Here is a 10,504-nt window from a genome sequence, read left to right as displayed (position 1 = left end):
AGAAAAAGAAGCAGGACGACTCTTTGAACAAAAGTCTGTTAAGATGAAAAACCTAGGTGTTATGTGTACATGTATATCCACTAGACTATTTCTTGATTAATAATTTAAGTCCATACAATAATTTGTATATGGAACCCGCAACTTTAAGACACAGTTAAAAAAAATTGTAGACTCTGCCTGTAGTGACTATGGTATTTTCCACACTGAGTACAGAAAACTATTGATCACATATTGATCTGGTAGATACATCCTATAGATCTTTGTCAGTAATATCATTTCCAAACATGAAGGGCAACAATATTTTGCCATTAATATGAAGAACTACCATATATTGCAGGAACACAATTAGACAGCAGTAAAATTGAGAATGTTCTATGAATGATTACATAAAATATGTCAGTACCTAGCCATTTCTAAATCAACATTGTAGTCCATTAATGTTAACGTGCAATTTATGGATGACTGTAAGTACAAAGCTCTTTTTAAATTCAGGTAATTTTGGTAGCAATGTGCATGCAAAAGTAAATATTAAGTAAATCTCATGCTCTGTTCATGCAACATATGATTATATGCAATGCAATAAAATAATTTTGTACTGGGATACATATGAAAAATAATTCACATTCTGATTCTAAAATAAATATCAATAAAAATGCTAGACAATTCAAAAACAACCAAACATGCTTTCCCTGGATAAACATAGATCTACTTCAACAATAATTACAAATTATCAATCATTGGCTTTTACGGGAGAGTTCAAATGCTTCTGCAGTTTTCTAATTATTCCTCTTCCTCTACAAAGATGTCTAATCAGCCAGTTAAATCAAAGTGTTTAGTAATGGCCCTCTGTGTAAATGAAAGCACTGACTGTAGAAACCCACATTTCAAAAGTGCATCCCTTACTAATTGTGTTTTATTGAAAATGTCTTCATAGACTCTGATGTGGTGGGGATGTTTCCCCACCCAAATCTCATCTTGAACTGTAGCTCCCATAATCCCCATATGTTATGGGAAGGACCCAGTGACAGGTAATTGAATAATGAGGGTGGTTTCCCCCGTGCTCTTCTCGTGACAGTGAATGAGTTCTCATGAGATCTGATGATTTTATAAGGTGCTTTACCCCTCTTCACTTTGCACTTCTCCTTTCCTGCTGCCATATGAAGAAGGACATGTTTGTTTCCTTTTCCACCACGATTGTAAGTTTCCTGAGGCCTCCCCATCCATGCTGAACTATGAATCAATTAAACATCTTTCCTTTATGAATTACTCAGTCTCAGCTACGTCTTTATGAGCAGTGCGAGAATGGACTAACACAATCTCTGTTAAGAGGAGTCCTAAATGTCAACTCTTTTACTTAAGCCAATTCCAAAGAAAAAAAATTTTCTTTAGGAAAAAGAGGAATAAAAAGGCAAAGAGAGTGTTTCGCACAAAAACTATGCTCAGAAAATGTTTGTTGAATGACCAGGTTTAGAGATTCCAACTTGAGCCTATGTTGCCCCTGTATTTCAGAAAATTCTATCTGAACATCTCAGGAAAACTGGTAAGGAAGACCTGATTAAAGTTTATTTGCTTCAGAGAATGAAGAAATTTCCAAAGAAAGTCATCCAAAAAGATAAAAATGACCCCAAAACACTGCCTTGGTTGCTGACACAAGAACCCAAGCTGGCATTCACTTCTCATTCCCTCCTGCTGGATGCCCATCGGGTACCCAGGAAAAGAGAGGGCTTCAGGTAAAACCTCAAGGTCCTATTTTATTAAAAATCCATACAGAAAGAGATACCAACAATGTAATGTTGATATACCTTAAAAGATTTACACACAAAATGGGAGAACGACCTCATCCCCCACGTTGTCACAAACCATCCTGCAGTTTGGCCACTTAGAGGGCTCTGTCACATCCCTCATGTGCCCACCAGGAGACTCCAGTGCCTGACTAAGAGTGGAACAACCACATGAAGACCAACTGGACATCTCACAGGCATATGCTGGAATCTCTGAAATGACCATTTCAGGGGAGCACAGATATGGTTTAAGTGGGTGTCAGTGAGAGCTTGCAAAATTTGGAACAGTACTGATAATGTGACTCTATTGTACCTAGAAATTAGTGAGCCTGAGTAAACTCAGGGAACAAATAAATGACTAAGCCCCAGTCACTATAAAACACTTTTGCCTTCACGCAATTTTACTTCAATCAAAATCAGAAGACTGTGATGTCACAGCCAACCGTAATGTATCAGGACGAAGGATAACAATGGGAAATATCTGAGTTTATCCTGAACAACGATCTGTGACAATTATCACTTATTCTTTAGTTCCATGGTTGCAGGAAATCAATCCAAGCAACTCCTAAGCTCCTTAAAGATTTGCTTGATTTTTTTAATATGCATTCTGGATGGCTTCTTTCATTTTAATGTCATCTTGTCCTATCATGTCTGATAAACAAAAAAATTAACTCAAGTTGACATCCTTCCTACCAGAGACATAGAGATATTGAATTATATAAGAATGTTTCTAAATACCAGCCTTTAAATGATAACTGATCTGCAAAAAGCAAGTATTGTTTCAGACATGTTGTGTCACATTTCTAACTCTTCATTCTGCATGGTGCTACATCTTGCAATGTCAGCTAACATAGAAAGCAGCAGAACACAACATGACGGGGTGACTTAAAATTGAATGAAAGCCACTATTCAAGCTGAGTATCCATTTTATGCCATCCATTAGGAAAAATATAAGGGCAAAGAATGAAAGGTTATTGTGAACCATTGTTTAAAATAAGCTATGCTTCTTTGAACACTTACATTAAATGATCTCTCTTCTCTGTATCTTTAGTCCATGATTTATTATTGTGAAAGCCAATTTAAAAAATAATCCTATGCCATTTCCCTAATCAACTTGCACTTATGTATGCTGTCAGCTCATTCCATAATATAGTTTTTGGCTTTAAATCATGGGCTTTTTAAAATTCTCGACTTGGAAAGAACCTGGGAGATAAGATAGATCAACCCATTTACTGTGCTGATGAAGAAACAATGCCAGGATGTAAAAAGATTTGTCCAAAGTCACATTGCTTTTTAGTGGCAAAGCTCCTGCTAGAACCTGCATCCCTTTTCAGTCACTGTCTCTCATTTGTACCACATAGGGCATAAGCTGCTATGAGGAGATGCAGCAAACAGAAGGGCACCTTGACATTATTTACAATAGTTTAAACTGCAGACAATTAGACCAAACATACTCTGACTGAATTTCTATTGCATTTTCTTTTCTTGTCACATATCACTGATTTAAGAGACTTTGCTGTGTATTTAGAGTGGTCGAGAAGCAAAATGCCTATGAATCCGAAGAAATGTGCTAGGTAATAAACCAAAAGTAAAATTAATAGAAAGCCCAAGAACAGACCAAGAAAAGCAAGGGTATGGGCAGGGAATCTGGAGATGAGAGACATCTAATTGCTGCCTAGCTATTGCCCCCATTTCCAAGATGAGAAACCAAAGAGGAGTCATTAGCTTGCCCAAGGTGACCAGGAAGCATATATTTATCAAATCTTCTTTCAGCTACTTTTCCAACAGCTGCTAACTAGACCTTTCCTAATTTATTCTTAATTGCCTTCCCAATATAAATTGCTCTTCTACTGAACCTATCAGTTCAAGTTAGGGTGTGAGACATGATCAAAGGAAGGAAGGACAAAGAGTAAAGAGTCATATCCTACAAAAGCACCTCTGAAGCCTGGCTGTATTGAAAGGGGCAGAAGAGGCCTGCTTAGAGGAACTTCAGGAGAACTGTAATTCTCTCATCTATCACCAAGGCCTAAAACCACAGTTGAATTGCTGCTGCGTGTTAAGGATTTTTGTTCTTGATGCACAGATGGCCTATCCTAGAGTTTGTGCATGTTATCTTCCCATCGTTCTCATCACGTATTTGACTAAATCCAGTTCTGTCTTGCCTCCCTGCTATGCTCCCTTAGCTCTGCAACCATCTTCCATGACTATAGTACTCATTCCCAACTTTGCTCACTTTTCAAATGTACACAAATCATTTGTTTAATAATACACTCTCCTTTCTTGAAAATAGGGACATTTGTTCAATTCACAGCAGCTTGCATTTCCCCCAATGTCTCTGCTCCCTCAAGTACTATCCACAGTGATTCGTGTCTCCCTAGGAAGTGGACATAGGTGTCTAGACTTAAAAATCTGAGCAGGGCTCTCTGACGATCTTTTTACATATCTTGACCTTCCAGTTCCCTTACCAATTATTCTTCCTCTGTTCCTAGTCTTAAAAGCATTCTGTCTAACCTAGGAGACAGATGCAAAAGAGGACTCAAAATAGTGGCTTTTTTTGTTGTTGTCCATTGACCTTGTACTGCCACAAGCACTAAGCACTGCAGATAATTTTAAAAGCCTCTTGTCCTCTTTGGTATTTTTTTCAAAAGTCTCTGTTCCCTCTGAGTCTTAACCTTTCTGCCTCTCTTCATGCAGGTTCCTGCGTGTATTTCATGTTTGTACTGGGTCATCTGCCCATCTTTTCTTTCTCTGAGCACAGCCTTTTAAACTTAAGACAACCCAAGTGGTTGGTCCTCAGCCAACTTTAGAGACTCCATAGAGTCTACTCTTTTTATTTCACGAGGAAAGGGGACAATTTAGAATTATACCATCAGGGTTACATTTTTAGAGCCTTCTTTTTTCTCCAGAGCTATCTTGCCTGTTAGGGTCTTGGCTGTGCAGAGTCCTGAGGCAGAAGGGACCTTCATCCATTCTAGGAACTTAAAGGTGGTAAGAGGTGAGACTAAAGTGGTTAAGCCAGGGCTTAAGGGTTTTGATGCCTTAACCTTCAGACTTTTAAAGTTAGCCCTAATAATAGTGAGAATGATTTCAGGGTCTCTTCTGTCTTCTGCTAAACATTGTAGGCCCATTTCATTGCCTTGCAGGAAAAGAAAGAAGACAGCGCTCTCAGAACCCTTTGGAATAATAAGTGTTAATATTTCTGATTGAACCCATTGTGAGGAAAACCAATGGCTAAAGTGAGATTCGAAGTTGCCTGTGTTCTCAGGAGTCTGAATGCCCAACAGGCCCTTCATCATCAACAGCAGAGGGGCCTGCAACAGAGTGTGAGTTTCTACACTCCAGAAAACGAATGCGGCTAATCCAGTATGGATGGGAGGCACCCACATTTTCACATCTGCCATCCACTGAGGCCTCAATGTGCATGCAAATTTGCCCCAACTCCAAGGCTCATTTGGACCCAATGATTCATCCTGGATAACAAGATATGCCAGGTGAGCAACAGTGCCCTGAAGACTCTGCCCACCTGTGAGTCATACCTTCTGTCACAAGGCATCGTGTGGCCTCTGCTCACGACTCACCACTGCCAATCGCGGAGGTGCCAGTAAAGACAGGTGTTCCTGCTGCTCCTTTTGATGTCACAATGCCCCCATGACTGCTGTCAGAAATCAGTGACTGAGTCTACCTCATGCCTTCTTCCTCCCATCCTCAAACTCCCCTCTTTCCAGAGCCCATTTCCTTACTGTGAAATTGGACGGGTCTCTCTGCATGCTCCAGAGAGGCCTCCAGATAGAGTATTCACAGCTCTAGCAGCCACCGCTTCAGGAAGCCACCCTGGCACCTTGGAAAGAAAACAAACTGCAGGGGAGAGCTTCTGCTTCCCTTAATCTCTCTAGTTAAGCACACAGGAAAAAGACTGGGAGCATAGTTTCAATTATTGTCAGAATTTTCCATAATCTGACAACTCATTGCTTTTGCAACATTTATAATCCCAGTCCTTGGATGGGCAGGCCTGTGCCAATTTGCATGACTGCTATTTAAAGATGAAACCCAAAAGGTATACATATGCTTCAACATGGCTGCAATTTTAGCTGTTCAGAGAACACAGCAAGATAAATAACCATGCCATGAGAAATTACAGCATTATGTACTGCAATAAATATGACAAATGATAGGCCAGATATTCATTGGCTCATAACAGTTGGCAGGCATAACCATCTGTGGATCCAAAGTTCAAACTATTTGTTTTCTCTCCTACATCTGCCTTGATATTTCCCTCCTCAGCTGGATCCTCTGGCCTTTAAGGCATCCTGGACAACCTTGTGAAACCTTTGACTTTATTAGGTCTTCATTAAGAAACATAAGACTCGCAGCAAAAAAGCAAAACTCTCTATATGTATGAAAGAGGTGGAGAAAAAAAAATGAGGTCTGATGTCCCTTTCTTAGTGTAGGGAGTTTTTTACTTGCAAACAATCTAAAAGCAGGAAAAGCAAACCTAAGGATAATTAAGAAAAATGATGGTGTTTGTTGCCACAGAAGAAATAAATCTTCTGTGTCTCTCGTTTATTTATTGATTAAACAAGGAACCCTGCAATGGATTTAAGTTCCTGCTTTTGTCACTAGAAAGGTAACACTAAAGTCCATTATTTCATTATGTGAAATGCTAATCTATATTTCTCATTTAGAACCTAAACCCTCTGCTTGGTGGAAATCTCACAGCTTATACCACTGATAAGAGAAAGCCTAATAAGCCCTAATGTCACCACAGCAAAACTTGTCCAATTAGACCAGCTGTTCCACAGAGAAGTACACTGTGAACCTCTAGTGCAGAATCTTGACAGTTTGGAATTGAAAACTCATGCTAAGAGAAATCAGAGTTTTAAAAAGGTATCTACTTCTAAGCACAGCTACTTCTTGCTCTTGATTCTCCCTACTAGGATATAGGAAAGGGTTCCATCAGAAAGGTAAGGGAAAAGTTTTTCAGGCAGTGAAGGATGCTAACAGAATTCTCTGTAATAGAAACCTTTTCCTTGGTTACGAACCCAACCTGGATTGAGACAGCTGGGCAGACAACGGACATTTTGATTATGAGGTATTTTGTCTTCTGTATGAATGTTTTCTCTTTCAGCACTTACTAAAATAAAGCAAAATGGTAACATCCAGGAGCAACTTTTTTTCGCAACTTTTTTTCTACTCCCCTCACACACAAAACCCCAAACCAAAAAGCCATCCAGGGCAAATTTGGTGGGAAAAAGGAAAACACAGAATTATGCTTGGACTACCATTTCTTATCCAAGTGCTGTACTGTCACATCAACATTGTCACAGTAATGCAAATCTATTCAGCAATATTTATTGACCAAATGTTCATTCAGTATCTTCTTTGTATAAAAGAAGTAGATTTTGTGGGATGGGGGGAGGTGGGGTGGAGATGGGGGTGTCAGGGGCTAAAGATAAATCAGACAGGGTTCCACCTTTGGAAGCTTCCTGTTCATGAAGAGGAATCATTCTAGTACAAGACAAAGACACAGGGAACACAGACAGTCCTGGGGGCACCAGAGGAGAGGCATGTTCAGCTTTGAGAATAGAATGAAGGAAGGTTTCAGGTGAGACCTGAAGCAAAGCTGATACTTGAACATGCAGCTTTGAGGAAGTAGAAAGGAACAGAGGAAGAATCTCAACAAAAGTAGAAAAGTGCCTGTGAGCTGAGGAGAGTGAGTAAATGGCCAGAGTACCAGGTGCACAAACAAGCCTTGAAAATCATCTATTCACAAATACTAAGTGAGCAATTCTCTTAGTGTATGTCTGGCACTCTGGAGCACTGAGAAGACAGAAGTGAACAAAACAAGATCTCCACTCTCACAGAGTTATATTCTAGCTGGGGAAGACAAACATTGATTAAAAAAAAAAAAAAGTAGTGTATTACATGGTTTAAAATTATGTAAGGATAGGGGTTATAGGAAGTGTTCAGAGGAATTTCCTCAATAAAATAACTTTGTTTTTTGAAATGGGGTCTCACTCTGTCCCCAGGCTGGAGTGCAGTGCAGTGGTGCAATCATGGATCACTGCAGCCTCCACTTGCCAGATTCAGGCGATCCCTTCTGCCTCAGCCTCCCAAGTAACTGGGACTACAGGCACAGGCCACCATGTCCAGCTTATTTTTCTATGTTTTGTAGAGAAAGGGTCTCACTATGTTGCCTAAGCTGGTCTCAAGTTCCTGGGCTCAAGCCATCCTTCCACCTTGGCCTTCCAAAGTCCTGCGATTACAGGACTGAGCCACTGCACCTGGCTGATAAGGTAACTTTTGAGCAGACACCTAAAGTAAGTGAAGGGTACATTAAGTGTGTATCTTTGAGACTTATGATCCAAGCAGAGACCCTGAGGCAAGACCTGTCTAGTATGGTTGGGGAAAGAGAAGGCCAGGATGGCTGGGCAAAGGTGAAGGAGGCAGGAGATGGATACCAGAGAGTTGGCCCAGGCAGAGGGTGTCCTGCCATATTCTCAGGGCTTGTCTGACAGAGTTAGAATTTGGGATTTCCTTTGAATCAGATAAGAACACTCCGGAGGGTTTAGAGCAGAGAAGTGGCATGACCTAACTGCATTTTGAGATGAGTACTACAACTGCTGTGTAAAAGATAGACAAGAGATGGTAAGCATGGAATCTGAGAGACCAATGAGAAGACCACAGCAACAGGACAGACAAGAACAGTGCGGAAAAGAGATGATGGCGGCATGAAGGAGGAGTAAGTTGTGAATGTGAATCTTTGAAGGGCAAGAAAAGGTTTAAAACACCATTCGTAGAGTGCTTATTCTTAGTTCGAATTCTTTATTTACAAAGTTTAGCTTACACAGCTGCAAGTTAGTTTGACCCTGACAATCATAATATTCAAAATGTACAACTATCAAAGTTAACTGCGATTCCTCTGAAGTCCCAGCTATAATGTTAACCTCTGCAAGCAGGACAAGAAGTGATTGCAATGGTGTTGCAGCTGATTTGACTATAGCATTAGTGACATTGTCACTATGGACATTCTCACCCAGGGCTTTGAAACTGCAGTTCTCTCCAGTCACAGCTAAAATGAGAACTCAGGTTAAAAAGCCAACTGCACTCCTCTGTTCCTATAACTACCATTAACCATTAAAGAAGGAATGTGATCTCTTTGTATAACAGCCACTGCTGGCCAGATCAGTATACAGAGTCCGGGACCGGGCGGCGGCGGTGGAGCCAGGGTACAGCGACAGAGGCTGGGCGGGCCGCAGGCCGGGGGCCACTAGCAAAGACTATTACCAGACGCTGGGCCTGGCCCGAGGCGCCTCGGACGAGGAGGTCAAGCGGGCCTACAGCCGCCAGACGCTGCGCTACCACCCGGACAAGAACAAGGACCCCGGCGCCGAGAAGTTCAAGGAGATCGCGGAGGCCTGCGACGTGCTCAGAGACCCGCGCACGTGCCAGATCTTGCCGCTACCAGGAGGAAGGCCTAAAGGGCAGCGGCCCCAGTGGCGGTAGCGACGGCGGTGCCAATGATACCTCTTTCAGCTACACATTCCATGGAGACCCTCATGACATATTTGCTGCGTTCTTTGGTGGCAGAAATCCCTTTGACACCTTTTTTGGGCAGCCGAAGGAGGAGGAAGGCGTGGACATTGCTGACCCATTCTCTGGGTTCCCTATGGGCATGGGTAGCTTCACCAGCATGAACTTTGGCCACTTCCACCCTGTCCATGAGCCCACCCGAAAGAAGCAAGATCCCCCAGTCACCCACGACCTTCGAGTCTCCCTTGAAGAGATCTACAGCGGTTGTCACAAAAAGATGAAAATCCCCCACAAGCGGCTAAACCCCGACGGAAAGAGCATTCAAAACGAAGACAAAATCTTGACCATCGAAATGAAGAAGGGGTGTAAAGAAGGAACCAAAATCACCTTCCCCAAGGAAGGAGACTAGACCTCCAACAACATTCCAGCTGAGATCGTGTTTGTTTTAAAGGACAAACCACACAACATCTTTAAGAGAGATGGCTCTGATGTGATTTATCCTTCCAGGATCCGCCTCCGGGAGGCTCTGTGTGGCTGCACAGTGAACGTCCCCACTCTGGACGGCAGGACCATACCCATCGTACTCAAAGATGTCATCAGGCCTGGCATACTGCGAAAAGTTCCTGGAGAAGGCCTCTGCCTCCCCAAAACACCGGAGAAACGTGGGGACCTCATTATTGAATTGGAAGTGATCTTCCCTGAAAGAATTCCCCAGACATCAAGAACCGTACTTGAGCAGATTCTTCCAATATAGCTACCTTAGCTCCCCAAGGACTGACCTGGGACCTTTCCAGAGCTCAAGGATTTCTGGACCTTTCTACCAGTTGTGGACCATGAGAGGACGCGAGCACCCAGGGAGGGCTTTTGTACTACTGAATGTTTTCCAGAGCATATATTACAATCTTTCAAAGTCATACACTAGACTTAAGTAGTTTTTCAAGCGATAGGGCATCAGGTGGTGGGAACAGCAGGAAAAGGCATTCCAGTCTGCCCCACTGGGTCCGGCAGCCCTCCTGGGATGGGCCCACATCATCCTCCTCCAGTCCCTGTTCAGGGGCGAGAGGCAGACCAGCAGCTGGACTTGATCCCTCTGTGTCCCTTTGCTTCTGGCTGGTAGATAATGTCGACCTGCTGTCTTGGTTCCCAGACCCTGTACACTCCTCCGTTTCTGTTGTGTGATCACTGCTTGGTTT

At 42.3% G+C, this 10,504-nt stretch overlaps 1 pseudogene; it reads left to right on the top strand.

The window, feature by feature from the left end:
* The first annotated feature begins 1,578 nt into the window (after positions 1-1,578).
* On the top strand, positions 1,579-10,065 carry LOC119625158 (dnaJ homolog subfamily B member 1 pseudogene; annotated as a pseudogene).
* Positions 10,066-10,504: the final 439 nt, after the last annotated feature.

The sequence above is a fragment of the Chlorocebus sabaeus genome, chromosome 10 (assembly GCF_047675955.1).
Source record: "Chlorocebus sabaeus isolate Y175 chromosome 10, mChlSab1.0.hap1, whole genome shotgun sequence".
NCBI classification, from domain to species: domain Eukaryota; kingdom Metazoa; phylum Chordata; class Mammalia; order Primates; family Cercopithecidae; genus Chlorocebus; species Chlorocebus sabaeus.
This window is presented reverse-complemented; position numbering and strand designations above follow the sequence as displayed.